Source organism: Mauremys mutica, unplaced genomic scaffold (assembly GCF_020497125.1).
Source record: "Mauremys mutica isolate MM-2020 ecotype Southern unplaced genomic scaffold, ASM2049712v1 Super-Scaffold_100095, whole genome shotgun sequence".
NCBI lineage: Eukaryota > Metazoa > Chordata > Testudines > Geoemydidae > Mauremys > Mauremys mutica.
In genome coordinates this window covers 1,833,506-1,849,772 of record NW_025423264.1, presented here as the reverse complement: position 1 = coordinate 1,849,772, position 16,267 = coordinate 1,833,506, and the positions used below count along the sequence as shown (strand labels likewise).

At 56.4% G+C, this 16,267-nt stretch overlaps 5 non-coding genes across 5 annotated transcripts; 2 read left to right on the top strand and 3 right to left on the bottom strand.

Annotated features, from left to right (window-relative positions):
* Window positions 1-759: 759 nt before the first annotated feature.
* TRNAH-GUG lies at window positions 760-831 on the bottom strand. Its single transcript has one exon. It is a non-coding gene; the product is annotated as a tRNA-His (tRNA).
* Window positions 832-1,321: 490 nt separating this feature from the next.
* TRNAD-GUC lies at window positions 1,322-1,393 on the bottom strand. The gene has a single exon. It is a non-coding gene; the product is annotated as a tRNA-Asp (tRNA).
* A 3,155-nt stretch (window positions 1,394-4,548) lies between these two features.
* On the top strand, window positions 4,549-4,621 carry TRNAR-UCG. The gene has a single exon. It is a non-coding gene; the product is annotated as a tRNA-Arg (tRNA).
* Window positions 4,622-9,673: 5,052 nt separating this feature from the next.
* TRNAS-AGA lies at window positions 9,674-9,755 on the top strand. The gene has a single exon. It is a non-coding gene; the product is annotated as a tRNA-Ser (tRNA).
* A 6,430-nt stretch (window positions 9,756-16,185) lies between these two features.
* Window positions 16,186-16,267, bottom strand: TRNAS-UGA. Its single transcript has one exon. It is a non-coding gene; the product is annotated as a tRNA-Ser (tRNA).

Sequence of the window (16,267 nt, the reverse complement as noted above, 5' to 3'; positions counted from 1 at the left end):
TGGGCAGGCCAGGGATTTCTTTGTCCCCCCCCTTGAAAAGGGGTCACCCTCCCTGTCAGGGAATCGAACCCCGGTCTCCCACGTGACAGGCGGGGATACTCACCACTATACTAACGAGGAAAGGGGCACGGGGAGAGGCCCTAGCTCCCACAGACCAGCTATGGTCAGCGTACACCTACACCGTCGCATGGGCCCCAGGAGGCAACAGCACCCCTGGCCCTCTTCTGCTTCCCAAAGGCTTTGGACGCAGCAACAGCCCTGGGAAAAGCCCTGGCCCTCCTCACCTGCCCTTGCCCAGCACCACGCTTTTTCGGGCCTACACAGCTCCTCACACAACACCCGCCTGGGACTTTGCCCTCACCTACCAGCTCAGCAGCACCTTTTTTCCTCTCAAAACCTCCTCTTGACACCCTCCCCCTTCCACACTTCAGACTCACCTCATCACAAACTCACCCACGGCCCCTTTGGCTTCTCAAGCTCCTCTGGAGGGACGCAGCTTCCCAGGCACGCAGATCCTTCCCTTCAACGCGCACTGGATGGACATTCGAAACACAGCCCTTTCCAGGAGGGAATGCGCTGCTTTTGGACCCTGGCGCCCAGCAAGAAGTCCTGGGACTCTTTTTCTGACCGATGGACCCCACTGACTTGCCTTTACCAAGCAGAAACTAAGGACCGGCCGATGGCTCTCTTTGCAAACGGACGCCATCAGACTGAGCCACGAGGCGTGCTGCAGGATAGCCCCTCCCCACCAAAAATTAATGCCGTGACTCGGATTCGAACCGAGGTTGCTGCGGCCACAGCGCAGAGTACTAACCACTATACGATCACGGCCAGGCACTGGGTGACCAGGCAGCAGCCCACTGCAAAATGCTCAGGTCTGAGCTCTCGGGGCGGCCACCTACGTCGCCGGCGGGCACGGGTATTTCTCAAGTCTGCCCATTACAGTCACAGGTAAAATGCTGAGCAAAGGAAAAAATAGAGGAAGCCAATCCCATGCCTGTCCCTTTTTCTGTCTTCCTCCACCCCTGGACCAAGTCCCTCCCCGTTTGTCTGGGCCATTGTCCTCATGCCCCTGGCCAGCCTATTTCCCTTTGCCGCTCTGAAACGTGCCCCCACGTGCAGGCCCCGAAGCTGGGCCCGGCGGCGGAAGGCCAGGGAGAGGCTTTGGCTAGGGCCAGCGTGTCCTTGCGAGGTAATTGTCTCTCTGGAGGTGAAAGTCATCAGTGCGGGGTGCGAAGGGAAGTGGCCGTAGAAGGAGAACGCAAGGCATGTGGTGGGCAGGCCAGGGATTTCTTTGTTCCCCCCTTCAAAAGGGGTCACCCTCCCCGTCGGGGAATTGAACCCCAGTCTCCCGCGTGACAGGCGGGGATACTCACCACTATACTAACGAGGAAAGGGGCATGCTGAGTGGCCCTACCTCCCACAGACCAGCTATGGTCAGCATACACCTACACCGTCGCATGGGCCCCAGCAGGCAACAGCACCCCTGGCCCTCTTCTGCTTCCCAAAGGCTTTGGCCGCAGCAACAGCCCTGGGAAAAGCCCTGGCCCTCCTCACCTGCCCTTGCCCAGTAGGACGCCTTTCCGGGCCTACACAGCTCCTCACACAACACCCGCCTGGGACTTTGCCCTCACCTACCAGCTCAGCAGCACCCTTTTTTCCTCTCAAAACCTCCTCTTGACACCCTCCCCGTTCCACACTTCACACTCACCTCATCACAAACTCACCCACGGCCCCTTTGGCTTCTCAAGCGCCTCTGGAGGGATGCAGCTTCCCAGGCACGCAGATCCGGCTGATGGCTCCCAAGTGTGCAAGTCCGTCCCCACAGAGCTGCCCCATAGGGTGACATTGAAGAAACTGTGGAAAACGGGATGGGGGTGGGGGGTAATAGGCTCCTATATAAGAAAAAGTCCAGCCAAACTGGCCTGTCCCTTTAAAAATTGGACATCTGGTCACCCTGGAGCAGCCCCCACACTCCTGCTCCCCGGTTGGTGCGTTTGTAACCTGGGGGCTGAAGCCGACGCGTGAAAGGGAGTGAGCGAGCTCAGAGCTCTCCGGCGCCACCTGCTGGGAACAGACGAAATGACTGAGCAACGTCCTGGCTAATTTAAATATCACCTGGTTTTCTATCGGGTGGCTCCACTGGAGAGCTGGGGAGTGGCCTGAGTGTGGCAGCACCTTATTTGCATATTAAAAGTGGCAGTTTGAGACCATTGGGGTAAAATATGAGAAAGTTTTGGGGTTGGGCCCCACATGTTTAGTGCAGGCTGTGGGGAGCCGGGCTGAGCAGAGCCTGCCCCGACGGGGAGTGTGATGTCACCCTGAGCTTGGAGCGTGTGGCCAGACATGGGGAAGGGGCTGGGGGTAGGGTAAGGTAGGTTGGTTTTTCTATTTTTGGTATTCTTCTTATGTAAATTGAGAGTTGGCTTGGGGGAAGGAAATTGCGACTCCTGCTTTGGGGGTTGTTGGGGGGAGTGACACAAGCGTCTTTGGTGGTGTCTGCTGCAGTAGGGCATAGGACAGGTGGGGGCGGGGCTGTCTGGGTGCTTCAGATCAGGGGCGGCTCCTGGTTGGCTGGTGCCTTGGCCTGCCTAGTGTTTTCTGACAGCTGATCTCCCATTGGCCCTCGTGTGGGGTGTGTCTCTGAAAGCTCGTCTCCCATTGGGCCCTCCCCAACTGATGTTTCTGACAGGCTCAGCTCCCATTGGTGACGTTGTCTGACAGTGATGCGGGGCGGAGCCGCCAGGGCCTTGTGCGCTCAGAGCTCAGCGCCGCCCGCGGGAAGCAGCGCGAGGCCGCGCGGGGCCGGGTCCCGCTGCCGGGCGGAGGAACCTAGACCGCAGCAGCGGCGCCGCCTCCCGCCTGGCGAGAAGCCGCAGCACCGGGGGGGGGGGGTCACAGGGCGCGAGGGGCTTCCGCGCGCGGCTGTTTTCTGCCGGTCGCGGGGTGACGGGTCCTGCCCGGGGTGGCCGGGGGCCGCGGGGTCCCGATGGCAGCGGGGGGCTCTGGCGTCCGCCCGCCCGCGGCGGCTGGGAGCTGCGGGGCCACCTGCAATGGCCGGGGGCTGCGGCTTCTCCTCACCCCCCCCCCGGTGACTGGGCGCTCCGGGCTATGCCTGCGGTGTCTGAGCGCTGGGGGCTCCTCTCCTGCCTGGGGCGGCCGGGAGCTCCCGGGGCTTCGGTGCTGTGGGGTCTATGAGCAATGACGTGGGGCTGCAGGGTCCTCCCGCCATCAAGGCCTGTTGGGAAATCCTGGGTCCATCCGCAGCGGCTGGGAGCTCTGGGGTCCACTCGTAGGAGCTGCAGGGTCCATAGGCAGTGGGGTGGGGCTGTGGGGGCTCCCCGGCCACCCATGGCTGCTGGGAGCTCCAGGGTCTGCCTGTGGGAGCTGTGGGGAGATGAGGGGTTTGGGGTGGAGGAGGGGGCTCCAGGCTGCAGGGTGGGGCCGAGGGATTCAGAGTGCAGGAGGGGGCTGTGGGTTGAGGCAGGGGGTCGGGGTCCAGGACGGGCTGATGGCTCTGGGGTGGGGGCAGGGATGATGGGTTCCAGGTGTGGGAGGAAGCTCTGGGCTGGGGCACGGGGGTGAGGGCTCTGGGGTGCAAGAGGGGGCTCTGGGTTAGGGGGGGTTCAGGGCTCGGGCAGGGGGTTGGGGTGCAGACTTACCTCGGGCAGCTCCTGGTCAGTGGTGCAGCAGGGGGGACCTACTGGCCACTTCCAGGGCACAGTGCGGTGCCCTAGGACACGTAGGGACCAGCCTGCCTGAGCCCCGCAGCACCACTGACCTGACTTTATAACCTGGTCACCCCACTGGGAGCTCCAGGGTCCCCCTGTCCCATGTGGTGGCTGGGAGCTCTGGGATCCACTCACAGCAGCTGGGAGCTGTGGGATCCATCCATGCTGGCATGGGCCTGTGGGAGCCCCTTCCGACACTGGTGCCTGATAGCTGTGAGGCCCCCACCGGCCGACAGCTCCAATCTTGCTGCCCCAGGGCTGAGGCAGAAAATGTCACTGAGATCTCTGAAAGTCACAAATTCTGTGACCCCCTTTATATAATCTTAGCCTTAATAGTTGTTGACTGTCTCTCTCAATCTAGTGGTCTGCTCTAGCGCAGATGGGACAGGGAAGACAGACGCTCACCCCCCAGCACAGGTTTGGGCAGAAATGGCTCTTGGGCTATTTGCTGTGCATGCAGAGGACTTGTCCAGGCCGGTGGAGCAGTTCAGCCAGATGAGGAGCTGGAAGAAGGAGACCTGAGCAGCCTGGACATCCCACTTTTTCTCCACAGCCACTGCCTGTCAGCAGGATTCCTTCTCCTCCTCAGTGAGACCAAATCTAAGCACCTAGATAGCTGGTCTGTCCGCTGCACCCCAATCCCTCATGCCTGAGCCTCCCTGCCAAAGTCCTGCACCTGGCTCCAGAGAATTGTCTCACATCTCGCTGGGAACTCGACTTCTTGTGCCCAGAGATTCTCGGCCGCCCTCAGTAGAGGACCAGAGAAACACAGTGTCTGCCTTTTCCAAATCAGTGCTTGGAGAGGTTTTGTTCCTGTGACCACGTGGCCTAATGGATAAGGCGTCTGACTTCGGATCAGGTGATTGAGGGTTCGAGTCCCTTCGTGGTTGTGCTTGTGCAGTTTTACCTTTGTGCTGAACGTCCTGCTCCCTTCAGGGCTGGAACCTCTTCTTGGCTGCTCAGGCCAATGCTCTGGCTTCAGCTAGAGCCCCGGGAAGGAGTTGGGGGTTGGGTGTCACAAAGGCTGGGGCATGAGCCCCAGGTGCTTCCAGTCTCACCTTTGCCCTTCCTGACTTGCCAAAGAAAATGGGCGGCTGCCCGGGCTAGTGTGTGCGCCTGTCCCTGTGCTGGAGGGTACTTGCTACATAGCACCTTGGGAGCCTGGGTGTTTCTCTGCTTCTCGCCAGCTGGGGAAAAGCCTTTTGGGGTAAAATCTCCTGTCCCACTGCCAAAGTGAGCACCTTGAGTGGGAATGGTAAGAGGCCCCACCAGGGGGGCTGGCCCTGCTTTCCTACCATCTTCTGATGTTGGCCAAAGAGCATCAGCAGCTGGCTGTGGGTGGTTTTCAGTGGGTGTTTGGCATGCCAGGGAGCAGGGAGCAGCCTGACTGGGTGTCTCTGTGGCTGTCTGCTGGCCACACATAGGCATGGTTCTCCTCTCCTCTTGCCCTGCCCTTGGTTGCTCTGTGGCTTTTAAGCCTTCCCCTGGAGCTGTCAGTACCAGCCACCTCTGTCCTAGGTGCCCAGAGGAGGAGAGGTGCTGGGCTCCAGCCTGGGACTCTGCCTCCCTCCTGCCTTTCCCTGACTATGAAACCTGGCCCCGACACTCCTTTCTTCAAGTGCCATGTGGGCAAGAGGAAAGTGTGGTAGAAAGCACAAGGGCCAAACTTGTGGGCATCAGAAATCCCAAACACCCAGTCAAACCATTAGCCACTTCTAGACCCCATTCCAACCAAAGACCTGGCTCCAGTGGGGATGAGTCACTCAGCACAAGGTAAACAACTCATTCTTATACAGCTGGAGATAGGAAAGCGCTTGGATCTCCAGGGATTTACCATAAGGTCCCACTGAGATTTGAACTCAGATTCCAGCATGCCAACCATTACACCATGGGCCCAGCTTGTGCTAGTTTCTCTGAACATTGGTGACCCTATCATACAATACCAGGGTTGGAAGGGACCTCAGGAGGTCATCTAGTCCAACCCCCTGCTCAAAGCAGGGCCAATCCACAGACAGATTTTTATCCCAGATTCCTAAATAGCCCTCTCAAGGACTGAGCTCACACACCTGGGTTTAGCAGGCCAATACTCAAACCACTGAGCTCTCCCTCCCTCACAGGCCCAGCTTGTGTAAGGGGACTGTTGGCCCTTTACTAAAACTGAGTGGGGTTTTTTTGGTTGGCTAGTTCCCTTTCCCAATAGAAGGGGGAAGGGTCAATGGGAAATCAGGACCCTGAGACTGACAGGCCCCTGGGGCGATGGTCACCAACTGGTAGGGAACAAGTGAGAATTTGTTAATGAGTAAAATTCCTGGTGAAATTGGCAAAGCTGTGGAGAGTTTGAAAAGTTCCAGTGAATTTACACATGAAGATACAAACAGAGAGAAAGAGACCATCACAGACTGCACAGGCCCACACAGACATAAACAAAAACCAAACCCACACAGCACACAGAGCCATAGACACATAAGGGAAAGCCACACAAAACATAGAACAAATCCACACCAAAAAGTACAGCAAAAGCCCACAAGAGGAAAGCACAAAAACCACATAGCAAAAGAATACTTAGCAAAAACCAATCTGCATGCAAAAGTCACACACACACAGACACACACACACAACTATGCAAGGCATCCACAAAAATCACACAGGACCCACACGCACATCAACACGACAGACAACCCCCCCCCCCTCCAACATACAGAAAGCCAGGCAGGGTTTGAGTCTCACAGCCAAGAGGGTGAGCACACAGGTGGTTTGGGGAGCAAAGACTGAGCGGGAGTCGGGGGCAGTGCTCTGGGCTCTGCCTGACCCCTCCTGACACAGGCGGCTGGTGGAGAGCAGAGCCTGGTAGATCTGTGGAATCTGCCCTGCTCTCTGTAAAGCAAGGGGACCTCGGTGTCTTCTGAGCTGCAATTGTATTTTCTGCAGGGCAAAATGATTGGCAGAAGCCATTTGCTTAAAGGAAACTAGTGCTCTAGGTGAGGTTTGAACTCACCACCTCAGCATGACTCTACTCAGCACAGCTATTAGAAGTTCTGTGCACTAACCCATTGCATGGCTGGTGCCCAACTGAGAGTTTTGTCTCTTTGACTCATGGATGGATTAGGGGTTGAGGGGGTTGCATTAGCTAAAACAAATCCATATGAATTGCAGCAGCAGAGGTGGGGAGCCTCCTTCCATGTGATAGAGCTGGTTCCCCCTTCCGTTGCTCAGGGGAAGGTTGGTGCTTTGAACCCACCCGGTGCTGGAACGTCCCATGGGTGAGATTAACAAGACTTTTGAGAGGGGAGGGGAGGGGAAGTCTTTTCTATCCCTGCCTAGCTCCATTGGTTTCCTGTAGCCCTTTCGGCTCTCTGCTCCCCTGTTGGGGACATGCAGAGACAAGCCCCCATCTGGATGAGTCACCGAGAGGCTGTGTCCCGTGGTGTGTGGGGGGTAGGGGTGGGATGGGGCTCAAGGGGAGAAGGTTCTGTGTGACAGTGTGTGGGGGAGGGGGAGGGTGTGTTCCTTAGGATAGAAATGATGGAAAACACAGGGGCAGTGACAGTGAAGCCCCGTGTCTGAGTGTTATGACCCTGTGTGGTGCTGCCGTTCACCTTCCCCTCCTATGGGCTCAGCTTTCATTGAATCCAGCATTTTTTCACCTGTCCTCACCACAGAGGTGTCCCACATGCCTCAGCTACCGAGTGTCCCTCTTAGAGACGCCGAGGACTGGAACTGATTTCAGCTGCTGGACAGCTCTGCTAGGTCTTTATTCATTTGCACAGGAAAATGCTGAGTGTTTAAATTCATTTCAAGCCTCCTGCCCCCATTCAGCAAACTCCTGAACATACTGGAGATGGGTCTGGAAATCGATTTTCATTTGAAAAAGCTTTTTAAGGGAATCACTTGGATTGGAATTAGGAACCCATCACCCTGCAAGGAAACATTCACCCACTGATCTATACTCTCAACAGAGAGTGTCCTGTATAGCCCAGAGCAGGAACAGTTTTTAACCTGGGGGTTAGTAAACTTTATCTTTGTACAAACACCACAGCTTACAAACTCCCCACCCCCGCTCTGTGTCACCAGAGCACAACAACAACTCTCCTTGGGGCACACACAGCTCCCCAGCTCCCTGCCCGTCAGTCTCTCCAGCATTGCTCCAATCCCTTAAAGCAGGGTCTCAACCTCAATTTACCTCAGGGCCGGTGCCAGTCCTCCAGTCCTCCCAGTGGGCCAATAATGTCACTCATACTGCCCAGAACCCGCCCCCCAAAACTCCACCCTCCACCTGCCTAAGGCTCTGGGAGGGAGTTTGGGTAGGGGGAGGAGGTCTAGGGTGCAGGCCCTGGGTTGGGGCTGGGGATTGGCGTTCAGGAGGGGTGCAGGGTCTGGGAGGGAGTTTGGGGGCTGGGGGTGGGGAGGGAGGGGGTGCAGGCTCTGGGAGGGAGTTTGGGGGTGGGAGTGAGTATATGAGGAGGAGGTGGGCGTGCAGGCTCAGGAAGGGGGTCAGGGGTGTGGCGCTTACCTGGGGCTCCAAGGTGGGGCAGGCTGGGGGGCCTCCGTGTGCTGCTGCCCCCAGGCATCACCCCCACAGCATCCCATTGGCCACAGGGTTGATCAGGCAGGGGCAGCGCGTGGAGGCACAGCCCCACCCTGCCCTGCCATGGAGAGGGGCCGGCAGCCACTGGAGCGAGCAGGCAGATGCTGCTCAGCTCCGCTGCACTGATATGGCCCCTGAGGGGGAGCGCCTGGGAGCGGCAGGTGGGGCCAAGGGAGTGACCTGGTCCCAAAACTGCTGGATCCCCACGGGCGAGACCTGGGGACCAGGACTGCCAGCCAGACAAACACCTTTAAGAGGAGGCGTCCCTCTCCCTGTCAAAAACTGATCTTCCTCCTTCATTTCAGTGACAGCCTGAAAGCAGCAACATCAAACCCCTGTGTAGCTCGCAGGAATGGACATAAACACTCCCTGGTATCTGAGGAGATGTTCAGCTTTGCCCTTAGTCAACTACAAGGCCAAAGGGAAAGGAGGTGGCGCCAGGTATAAAGAGTGAAACACGACACATGATAGTTATGCCCATGGTGGCTGCAATATCTTTTGATGTACTTCTTCTTATCAGCAGTGTATTGTTTTCTCTGGAGTCCAGGCCTTGACCAAGAAATTTGTACCTTGATAAAATAATCGACTGCCCCTGGTGAAGGCAATGGACTTGACACCCACTGGGGTGTCCCTACACAGGTACAAGTACTAACAACAGTGGCTGCCTTTTAGCCATAGATTTTAATCAGGGCAATAAATTGAAACAAACCCCTGTTAAATCATTTCTCAGCCCGAGTCCTTCACCCACATTCCATAGAGCATTGGGCCACCATGTGGACGTTTCATTTCTGACCTCAGTTTCACACAGAGACAAAATTTCCTTTGCACAGATCCATAAACAGCAAAACCTCCCTGTGTCTCTGGTCTGAGCCAGGGCGTTTGATTCCAGTGAACCCTTCTCTCCTGCAATGGCGATGGTCAGACAGAGGGGACGTGGCACCTGCATCCCTGCCAGGGAGATATTGGCTCAGCTCTTTCTTTCTGCTGCTGTTGTTAGTCCATGAAACATCAAGGGTGGAACGCAAGGCTGAGTTCACGCACCAGCCCTCAGTGCCCCAGAGAAATCCTGCCCCCTGCTATTGGAACGATGTGCTGGAGATTTGAATGGGAAAGGGACTGTCTGAATTGTCAGAGTGGGGAATGAACAACAAGCTACAGCAATGTCGTTCACACAAACACACTCTCATGCTGCTCCAGCCGGAAGGGAAATGGGCAGGAATTCTCGCTGTTCACCCAAGGACACACTTACACTGATGCGCAGCCGTGAGTGTGCTGGGGAAGCTGGTCTGAGCAAACAATTTGAAGTGACAATTCAGTGAGAACAAAATCATCATGCAGAGAAATGGATGCATATCAAGTAGTTGTGGCCGAGTGGTTAAGGCGATGGGCTAGAAATCCATTGGGGTCTCCCTGCGCAGGTTCAAATCCTGCCAACTACGCAAGCACTGTGCTGCTGTTATTATTATTGCAGTCTTAGTGCCTGAGCATCCACAGTGCGAACTGGAGATAAATCTAATTTCACTCTGTCTACACTTAAAATGCTGCTGTGGCACTGCTATAGCACTTTGGAGTAGACCAGGGGTCTCAAACTCAAATGACCCCGAGGGCCGCATGAGGACTAGTGCATTGGACTGAGGGCCGCATCACTGACACGCCCCCTTGCTGCCCCTGGCCCCGCCCCTGCCCTGTCTCTTCTCCACCTCCTCCGCTAAGCGCGCGGCTCCCCGCTCCTCCCGCCTCCCTCCTGGAAAGTGCTAAGCGCCACCAACAGCTGTTTGGTGGCTTGGCGGCGGGGCACTTAGGCGGCGGGTCCCGGAACAGAAGGGGCCCCCCACCGCCGAAGACCGGGCTGCACTTCGGCGGCGGCGGGTCCCTCTTTTCCCCACCCCGGCCGGTCCCGCTTCCCACCCCGGCCCCGGCCGGTCCCGCTTCCCTCCCCCACACCCCCTGGCCCGGCCCGGCCCCGGCGGGTCTCGCTTCCCTCCCCCACCCCCCGGCCCGGCCCGGCCCGGCGGGTCTCGCTTCCCTTCCCGCCCCCCTGGCCCGGCCCAGCCCGGCCCCGGCGGGTCTCGCTTCCCTCCTCCCCCCCCACGGCCTGGCCCCGGCCCCGGCGGGTCCCGCTTCCCACCCAGACCCAGGCCCCGGCCCGGCCCCGGCGGCTCCCGCTTTCCCCCCCCCCGCTTACCCGAGCGCGTCTCCGGCGAGGCCTGAGCTTCGTCCCGCGCAGAGCCGCGTGATGAGGGGGCGGGGCTGGGAGCTCCACGCCGAGCGCAGCGCTCAGCCCAGAGCTCCCAGCCCCGCCCCCTCCCCACGCGGCTCGGATCGGGGCGGGGCTCAGGCGCTCGGACGGAGACTCGGCGCTCTATGCGCCGAGGCTCCAGGAGAGGGGCGGAGGCGGGAGCCTCCGCTTTTCTTTTGGGGGCCCCTGCGGAGCACGGGGCCCGGGGCAAATTGCCCCCTTTGCCCCCCCCTCTGGGCGGCCCTGGGGAGCTCCGCGGGCTGCAGGGAAGAGCTCCGCGGGCCGCATGCGGCCCGCGGGCCGCATGTTTGAGACCCCTGGAGTAGACAGTGACTGGAGGGATTTTCCCATCCCTCTAATAGCTGCATGGACAGAACAATTCTTCCTTTTCTTTAGCACTAACTAACCCGGGATTAGGTCACCTTAACTCTATGAGTTTGTGTGGGGGGTCACACCCTGGGAGACATCGCTTTGCCAGTTCAGTGCCCAGCGTACACCAGCCCTTAGATCCCTCTGGGTATTTCAATGCAGGCACTGACCTGTGAGAGGAAAACATCAGCTCACAAACACAGAGACTGAATTTCCTACATTTAATCTCGCGCACTTTCCAGAAAGTCACAAAATTCAATTCATTCTTGCTAGGACAGAGAAAAAATAAGTGATACTAAGTTTTTTGGCTTGATTAAATAAAATTAAGTGTTTAATTAATATAGTAAAAATCTGTACTGATTCCTCTAACTAACACCATAGCGTGAAATAGGAACAGAGACAAATCTTGTCAGTGACGACTAATTTCACAAATGATCTTCCCATTATTAATTTCCACATTGCCCCTAGTGGAGGTCTGGGCATCTCCAGTGTCATTGTTCTGCGTTCACCTTCCCCTAGAATTGTTCTCGGACATTCGCTTTCCTCTGCAGCGTGGGGCACGGGTCACTTGCTGGAGGATTCCCTGCACCTTGAGGTCTTTAAGCCACAATTTGAGGACTTCAATAACTCAGACATAGGTTAGGGGTTTGTTACAGGAGTGGGTGAGTGAGATTCTGTGGCCTGCATTGTGCAGGAGGTCAGACTAGATGATCATAATGGTCCCTTCTGACCTTAAGTCTATGAATCTATGAATCTAGTCCCAAATTTGGAAAACTGTGCAGTTCAGAATGAGAATAGTGACCCCGTCTCCTTCCTGCACCTGCTCTACATTGCTCCACAGGAGCTTCTCCACCTGCAAAGTCACCCCAGCACTGCAGTGCAGCCGCCCAGGGTTCAGCAGGGGCCCCTGGCAAGGACCGTGGGTGCAGCTAACAGCCCGGTGTGCCTGGCCCTGAGGCAGCTGTAAAAAAGCAACACTCCCCCCAGAAGTACAGAGACTGAATTCCTTAACTTTAACATCATGACCCCCTGTAGAAAGCCACACGTCAGTTGTATTTTCACAGGGAGATGCAAAAATCAAATGACCAATTTTTAAGCTGAGTAAATAAATTTGAGGAGATAGTTATTAACCTCACAAAAATATATTAAAGATCCCTCAACATAACACCTGAAGGTGAAATATGAACAGAGACAAACCTTGTCAGCAAAGACTCATTTCCCAAACGATCCTAAAAATGTTACTAATTTCCACCCTTCCTCCGCAGGAGCTCTGTGCAGTGTAACTGTTCTGCAGGCAGCTTCCCATTCAATGCTGTTGTGGGACATTCCCAGACCTGGGAATGTACCAACGACAGAATTTGAAGAGCAAACCTGGCTCCCCGCACCAGGCGGGATTTGAGTGTTTTGTCCCTGTCACTTAGTGTTTGTCAATAGTACAGACGCCCTGGGCAGGACTCCAGGCTCTGCTTGATGGATCCTAGCACAGGGGCTGGGGGGGAGAAAGGATTGTAGATTCTGACCTGGAGAGGAGGTAATAAGTGAAGGGGGCATTTTTTTTTAGCCCCCTCCTGAGGGTCCCCAGGTCTGGAATTCTACATTCCACAGGCCAAATGAGGGGGTGATGCCACTTGGCTAATGAAAACCAGTGCTCCAGGTGAAGTTTGAACTCACAACCTCAGCATAGCTCCTTTCAGCACTGCTCTATAAGTATTATACACTATCCAATTGTGCCACTGGAGCACCTGTTAATTGGGATTCTCCAAAACCCCTAGGTTGATACAGGCAAGGAGTGACCCCAAAACATTCTCAGTGGGGTTGAGACCAGGTAGCGACAAGTGTTGTACTCGGTAGGGTGGATTTTTCTTAAGGGTTCCAGGCACCATTTGACCCTTTTGTTCTTCCCTGTGTAATAACAGAGCTGGTTAAGACTCAATGGAGAGTCTTGCTATAGACCAACAGATCTGAAATCACTGATAACCAGCTCTAAGCATTAGTCCTGCTTTGGGACAGTGTCTCTCGTGCAAGAAACTGCCCAGTCTGCGCTAGCAGTGAGGATCCCTCACTAACAGCTGAAATCAGGGAGAGCTGTGTGAAGTGCAGGGCCCCAGGGGTGCCTGAACAGGGGGGAACAACACCCCAGGTGCCCAGAGGAGGAGAGGTGTGTTGGGCTCCAGCCTGGGACTCTTCCTCCCTCCTGCCTAGCCCTGACTATGAAGCCTGGCCCTGGAACTCCTTCCTTCAAGTGCCATGTGAGCAAGAGGATGAGTGTGGCAGCTGCAGGGACCAAAGTTATGGACATCAGGTGAAGCAGCAAGAAACAAGGATATGATCAATCCACAGAAATCTCTAGCCAGACTGTTAAGTTCTAAGACCCCAACCTATAGCCGCCAGCCCATTGAACCAGCCAGACCAAAGACCTATCTCCAGTGGGGATCAGTCACCCAGCAGGAGGGAAAAACCTCACTCTAGTTGACCCTGAGAGAAGGTAGCCAAACACATTGAGCTCCAGGGCTTTGTAGCAAAGCAACGTATCGCCACGAGGTCCCACTGAGATTTGAACTCAGATTCCAGGATTCAAAGTCCTGAGTGGGGCCCATTACACCATGGGACCTGCTACTGTTTCATTTTCTAGACCCCTGTGACTCTTGGCTGGTTTGCCCTCTGCACTTATTGCTTCCCACCAGCGGCTTCCTCTGGCGGGTCTCTCTCTCCTCCTCCAGCGACTGTCGTCCTGCACTATCAGATCCATGGATCCTGCCCTGAGTCCCCACATCCCCCTGCTTTGTCTCCATTCCCTGCAGGCTGCAAAAATGTCAGGGGAGGTTGCTCCTCCCTTCACTTGGTGCTCCTGCTCATATCGGCCAGCTGCAGCCTCATCTCCTGGAACTCGGGCAGCTGTCGCTTGATCCGGTCGTACAGTCACACGCTGACTGGCTCCCCTGCCTGGATGGTCTTGTGGAAATCCCACAGGCGACGCTGCAGGAGTTGGCACTGTTGGTTTCTTTAATGTTGTGGTGTTTGCCCGACTGCCGGAACAAAGCCGCCAACTCCTCCCTGACTGACTCCCACCAATCTCCCTGGTTGCCATAGGACCCTCTGATGCTTTCCCGTTCTGCCAACACCGCCAGGCCTCGCCCCCCTGCTCTTTTATCTTGCAAGCTCTGGATGTTCATCTTCCAATATCCTCTGCCCTGGGTCAGGGAATTGCCCACATTGAGCACACGGTGAGAGCTGCGTGATCCGAACAGTCCATTGGCACCACCCTGCACTGGGCTGTCGACGTGCTCTCCTTCATGTAAATCCGGTCAGTGCGACTCCTGGCCTTTCCCCACAGAAAGGTGTATCCCCTCTGCAGCTGGTGTGAGCTTGGGTCAGAGGAATAGGAGGCTACCGCCCGCCCTCCACTGGGTCCACTGTGGAGAAACACGTTCTCTAAGCCGACCTCGCTACAGACCTGTGCCAGGTAGTGCTCATCATAGAAGAGTTTCCTCTGACGGTTGGGAAAACAGGACCAGCAGTCCTCAGGCCAGTGCGACAATTGAAATCTCCCCCCCCCCCACCCACCCGACACCAAAAACCGTGCGGTCTAGAGGAAGGGAGCCAGTTCCTTCATAGACCTTTCCTTTTACACCTTAACTGGGGACCATACACACTAATATAGCCATAACCAGTGCTGCAGAGCACAAAGCCCACCAGTAATGCCCTCCCTGGTGGGAGCTCCAGCCCCTTCTGTACTCGCACCGCAAAATGTGAAGAACAAGACTCCAACCCCCTCCTTCTTCACTTGCCTGGAGGACCAGAGAGATGGGCCCTTCCACCAATCACCCTCTGCCTATCAAGCTACCCTAGAGTTGTTAATGTGCATTTCCTGAACACCCACCATGGCCAAGCCCAGCTGCTCCTAGCCAATGAACATGAAGCATCTCCTCCTGGGCCCCCAAATCCCTTCCACCTTCCCCGATGCCCCTTCCCTGGTACTGCCCTCCCTCAGCTGCACAGAGGAGTTTTCATCCCCTTTTCCTGCCTGTCACTGCCCAGCACCTCCTCTGGCACCATTCCTGAGGGCCACCCTGCCTCACTCTCTTCCTGCCAAATTGGGTCCACCAATAACTCACATAGGAGAGACAGCTCCCGTCCCTCATTGTTAAGGGTCAGGCCAGCCAACTAGGGGCAGAAGCCCACAGTTCTTTTTTTCCCCTATTGCAGAGCCCAAGAACTCACCTTGGGTGCAGGCACCCCTGCGCTCCCAGAGGGAAAGCCACCACTGTACAAAGAGGGAATGAAAGGGCCTGCTAAAGACTGGGATTAAACCAGGAACCTTTAGATTTTCAGTCTAACACTCTCCCAACTGAGCTACTTTGGCAGTTGTGTGCTAGTATTTTGGCCTGTTGCTTCTCTGTCCAGGAGGTTTTTGCAGCCGTTGCACACAAAAAGGACGTCATTGGGAGCGGCCCATGAAGACAAGACTCACTTTTCCCTGCCTTGCTCAGCTTGACTTGCTGCCTCACCCCGTTCCTGCCCTAGTGCCCGGGTTGACCTGGTGGCGGAAGGGGACTGGGGGCCAGTGGCGCGGGGAGGAAGTTTAGCTGGACCCTGAGCTAGACTAGACCCTGGCGGTGAGAGTCTGGCCACCACCTGCCGCCCCACCCTGTTGTCCTGGCTTCCCCCACTGGGTGTCATTTCGGGAGGGAAGTGGGGCTTCTGCCTCCCCTCCCCGATTTTCACACCGCAGAGGAGTGCGAACAGGAAAACGAACGGCTGCTCCACACCCCCACCGGAGGAACCCGGCGCCCTTAGCTGTGGGGAGTAAGAAGTGGCTGTTGGCTCCCTACCTGCACCCCACTGAACAGCTGGTCACTGGCAAGTGGGAGGTGCTGAAGGGGAAGAGGAGGAGCTTGTCAGCAAGGCCTGTAGTGGGGCAGGGGGGAGCTGGCTGCCAGTGGGCGCTGAGCACCATTTTTTTCTGTTGGTTCTGCAGCCCCGTAGCTCCCATGGAGTCGCTGACTCGGCTCCTTTCGCACTCTAGAGAGAGGAGCAGAACCAGGGCTATGGCTGATCTATGGGGCACCAGGTGAGTGGCAGAGGCTTCAGGTGCTGAGAGTTTGCCTGACCCCTCAGGGACACAGTGTGAGGGGGTGTCCCAGGGATCTCTATGAAAGGAGCAGAACAGGATTTACTTGGGGTGGGGAGAGAATTGAGAGTGTCTCAGGGAGTTGTACAGAGGTGTTGCCTGGGTGAGAGACTGGCTAAAACACAGGCCTCGCTGTGAGCAGGATTTGAACCTGCGCAGGGGAACCCTATTGGATTTCAAGACCAACGCCTTAACCACTCGGCCATCACAGC